This window comes from Nicotiana attenuata, chromosome 6 (genome assembly GCF_001879085.1).
Source record: "Nicotiana attenuata strain UT chromosome 6, NIATTr2, whole genome shotgun sequence".
In the NCBI taxonomy this organism is placed as follows: domain Eukaryota; kingdom Viridiplantae; phylum Streptophyta; class Magnoliopsida; order Solanales; family Solanaceae; genus Nicotiana; species Nicotiana attenuata.
In genome coordinates this window covers 42,744,373-42,749,470 of record NC_031994.1, presented here as the reverse complement: position 1 = coordinate 42,749,470, position 5,098 = coordinate 42,744,373, and positions in this window count along the sequence as shown.

Genomic DNA, 5,098 nt, shown 5'->3' with positions numbered 1-5,098 from the left:
CAAGAAAGAGTCATTAAACAGTGCCATGGAATGAACTAGGTCAACATTTATCACGCAGTTCACGCCGGCAGGCCCGCACTTGCATGGCGTCACCTCAATACTAACCACATAACACGTAGTTTCAAGGTTTCGAACCCTCAAGAACCAAGTTTGAAAGTGTTCTTACCTCAAAACTGAGTAAAAATCCCTGACTCCGGCAATGCTCTTGCCTCTCGACCGGCTTCGAACGTCCCGAATCTAGCCACAAGCTATACAATACGATCAATATAGCTAATGAACCAATTCCACAAGAAAAATACCAATATATAGCCACCCGAAATTCTTTCAAACCCGGGTCCCCGGGCCACATCTCGAAATCCGGACAAAAATCACAAAACTAGAAAGGCCCATTCACTCAGGAGTCTACCCATACCAATTTTATGCAAAAAATCCGACGATCATTTTCCCTCAACCCCAAATTACTCTCCCTAAAATCCCAAGCCCTAAACCCCTAATTTCACTTCAAAAATCCTACAATTAAGTGGGAAACAACGGGAAAACACTATAGCTAACGATAATAGAGTTCAAGCACTTACATCAGTGAAAACCTTTGAGTCCGCTTCAAAATCACCCCAAAAGCTCCAGGGTCTGACCTTGAAAATGGTGGATATGAGCAAAAAATTCGCGAAAAGTCTTCTATTTATACATTCTGCCCCCGCAGATTAGCCGCACCTGCGGTCCAAATTCGCTTTTGCACGCCGCACCGCGGAAAATCCATCGCAGGCGGAATCCACTTAAAATCCTAACCTCGCTCCTGTGGCTCAAGACCGCATCTGCGCTTACGTAGTCGCGAATTCATTCACGCTTCTTGATCTCGCCTCGCACCTTGCGCCCTGAGTCCGCTTTTGCAAGCCTCCGCAGGTGCGAGAATTGCCATCACACATGCGCCCTCTGGCCCAGCTCACCTTAGCCACTTCTGTGGCTCCTTCTTCCCTCTGCGGTCGCACCTTGCGGGCTCCCACTCCGCAGGTGCGTTTATGACAGCATGAGTTCCAACTTACAATCCTTCCAATTTCCAAACTTGTTTCCGTTAATCACCGGAAATCAACCCGAGCCCTCGGGACCTTAACTGAACATACCAACTACCCTATAACATCATACAAACTTAGTCGAAACCTTTCGAATTACCCAAAAAACAAAACATCAAAACACCAAATTACAACTTCGGATCAAGCCTAAGAACTTCTAAACCTTCCGAATACCACAAATCCGGGCCATACATCCCTCCATACCCCGTCATCACCAATAGTCACATATCTGCATCACGCAGTGAACCCTGTCCTTTGAGGAAAAACAAAGCAAAATGAATATTTCATACACTGACGCTCTCTAATGCGATCAAAAACAAGAAAATACCGAGAAAACCACACAAGCTAGCGACCCAGACTGGACTCCGAAAATCCAACTCACAAACTGATTGGCCAAAGCATGAACTTCAACTGCAAGAGGCTCCCCCAACAAGCAGAATGCCGAGACTACCATACTCACTGCCTTCCTACTCAAGGCATCGGCCACCATATGGCCATCCCGGATGGTTACAAAAATGGTTAATATTACAGTCCTTTAGCATCTCCAACCGATCCCCGCTGCCTCAAATTGAGAATCCTTCTGTTTGAACAATGCTAGAGGCTGTGATGATTCAGTAAACCACCTTCAACCCAAGGGTGGACACCAACCCATAGAGATAATGCCTCCAAATCTTTATACGCTGAACAAGGCCAACCAACTCAAATCATGAACAGGCGGTAGTTTTCTTCAGGGGCTTTCAACTGGACGTGAAGCATAAGCAACCAACTCTACCCTCCTTACATCCAAAAGACACACCCGATACCAATCCGAGAAAACATCACAATATTTACTGAATATGAACCAGAAGCTTGATGCGAGAACAACACTAACGGTTTGGTCAAGGCAGTCTTGAGCTTCTAAGCTTAGCCTCAACATCATCCGACCACCATGAAAAGGAGCACCCTTTGCGGTCAATTTTGGTCAAGGGTATGGCAATAGACAAGAAACCTGAACGAAACGGTCGGTAGTAACCCGCCAAAACCAGAGAGAAGCTACGAATCTCTTTGGCTTGAGGGACGTTTGCGGGCCACTCTGACCGCCATCTACTTCTGTCGGCTCCACCTGAGACCCTCACTATACACCACGTGTACCCAAGTACGCCACTAACTGAGCCAACTCACAAACTTAAGAGAACTTGCATAAAGCTTCTCCTCTCACCCGCTGCAACACAATCTACAAATGATGCGGCATGCTCCTCACTGGCCTACAAAAGTTATACCGGGATATCATCAATGAATACAATTAACAAACGAGTTGAGATAAGGCTGGCACAATGTCATCAAAATTCCTGAACGCCTTCTGGGGCATTGGCAGCCGAAAAAACATCACAAGAACTGTCATAGTACCAATCGCGGTCCTGAAGCTTCTTTAAGAATCTATCCAGAGTCCCTAATCTTCAACTGGTGATACCTGACCTTCCAAATTCAATCTTGGAGAACACCCTCGCTCCCCGAAGCTGTCAAATAAAATCATCAACATGAGGTAAGGGCAACTTGTTCTTAATTGTGACTTTGTTCAATTGCCTGTAATCTATGCACACTTCTCATGTGTGCATCCTGTCTTCTTCACAAATTAGAACTGGTGCACACCAATGTGACACACACTCAGCCGAAATAAACCCCTTATCCAAGGGTTTCCTAAAGTTGTTTCCTTCAATTCCTTAAACTCCGCCGTGCCATACGATACTGTGGAATAAAGAAATATGTGATGCCTGACACCAAATCAATACCGAAAGTCAATATCCCTATTCCGGCAGGCATGTCCGGCCAGGTCTCAGAAACACATCGAAAATCCCTCACCACCGAAACTAATCAATAGGAGAGTCTCGCGCTGACGCCCCTCACAAAGGCCAAATAAGAAAGACAACCGTTCCCAACCATCCGCTGGGCCTTCAAGAATGAAATCACTCTACTGGGAACATAATCCGACGAACCTCGCCACTCAATCTGTGGCACTCCTGGCATAGCCAACGTCACCGTCTTAGTGTGACAGTCCAGAACAGCATGACACGGAGACAACCAATCCATGCCCAATATCACATCAAAGTCAACCATACTAAGCAGCAACATATCCACTCTAGTCTCTAGTCCCCCAAAGTCACTACACATGACCGATATACACGGTCCACAATAATAGTATCGCCCACCGGTGTAGATACATGAACAGATGAAACAAGAGACTCGCGGGGCGTATCCAAATAATGAGCAAAATACAACGACATGTATGAAAAAGTGGAACCAGGATCAAATAATACAGAGGCATCCCTGTGGCAAACTGTGATCACAGCATCTAAAGCAATAACATCTGGTCTGGCAAGGAGTGCATGGCTTGGCCGCAACCTGATCGGCCTCCCCCTCTAGGGCGACCCCTAGCTGACTAACCTCCACCCCGAGCTGGCTGGGCGAGTGGTGAAGTAACTGGTGCTGAAGCTGAAGGCTGGCTCCTCTGCTGGGATGAACCTCCCGTAAGGCGGGGACAAAAACTCTTGATATGACCCAAATCTCCACACTCAAAGCAACCTCTACTGGCCACTGGCAATGGGGAATGAAGGGAGCCCCGAGCACCGGGATACCCACTAGAAGGACCAGGCATAGATGAACATTGAGTTGATGGCGCATGAGACGAACTCTGAGCTGGAAGGGCACTGAGAGATGAGTGGCCCTGCTGAGAACTGTGAGAACCATGGCTAGATGATGCCCCACGGTGAGCTGGACGAGCCGTCTGAGCATGCCTGAAGGGATGGCCCCTACCGTGGTGAAACTGACCTCCCGAAAGGAACACCATCAAAACTACCGGATCCACGAGGCCTCTTGGCCTCCCTCTCTACTCGCTCCTGGCGGAGAACCGACTCTATATCCCGAGCAATGTCAACCACCTCCTCAAAAGAAGCACCAAACACCCTCTCTCTAGTCAGGAGAATTCGCAGCTGATGTGAGGCCATCAATGAACCTCCTGATCCTCTCCCTATATGAGGGGACCAACCAGATAGCATGACGGCCAACTAGGAGAATCTCATCTCATACTGCATCACAGTCATATCATCCTGACACAACTGCTCAAACTGCCTGCGCAGCTCCTCTCTGCGGGACAGCGGACATACTTCTCCAGGAAGAGAATAGAGAACCGCTGCCATGTAAGGGGTGCTGCACCAACCGGCCTACGCCTCTCATAAGCCTCCCACCAAGTGAAGGCAGCTCCAAAGAACTGAAAAGTAGTGAACGAGACCCCCGGCCTGGGAAGTGGCTGTTGTAGTAAAAACAGAGACCGCCTGAGCAAGACTGGTTCACACGGTCAGGATCTAAGCTAAGGTCTCTTGAAGACCTAGAATCACGAAGGGCAGAGCTGGTGCCTGAGACGATCCCGCTGGTGCATCCACAATTGGGACCTGATTATGTACTGAGGCAACTGGTGGATCTGCAGGTGCTGCCCTAGCTGCTGTGCGGGCTACACCCCTGCCCCTACCACGGCCTCTACCGCGACCTCGGCTTCTCGTGGCCCCAACTGATGGTACTGTTGGCTGTCCGTCCTGACCGGTAGCACGTGTTCTCACCATCTGTGAGATAAATTGAATAATAGAAGTTTAGTTATCAGTATCAACATATTCGCACGATAAGAATTAATGAATGTGAAGTTTTTTAAGGGTTCTGCAGCCTCGAAGATAAGTACAGACGTCTCCATACAGATCCGCAAGACTCTACTAAACCCGTTCATGACTCGTGAGACCTATGTAACCTAGGCTCTGATACCAACTTGTCACGACCTAAAACTCAACCCGTCGTGATGGCGCCTATCTTAGAACTAGGACAACCTCAACTCAACAAACCAACACAATAACAATAAGTTTGAAAACATTTAACGGAAGCTTTTAACAATTAAAGAAACTACTTGAACATAAGAAATTCCAAGATAAGATACAATCCAACCCAAAACCAGGGTATCACTGAGTGCATGAGCGTCTAAAGGAAAACATAGTCTATTACAACGTTCAAGG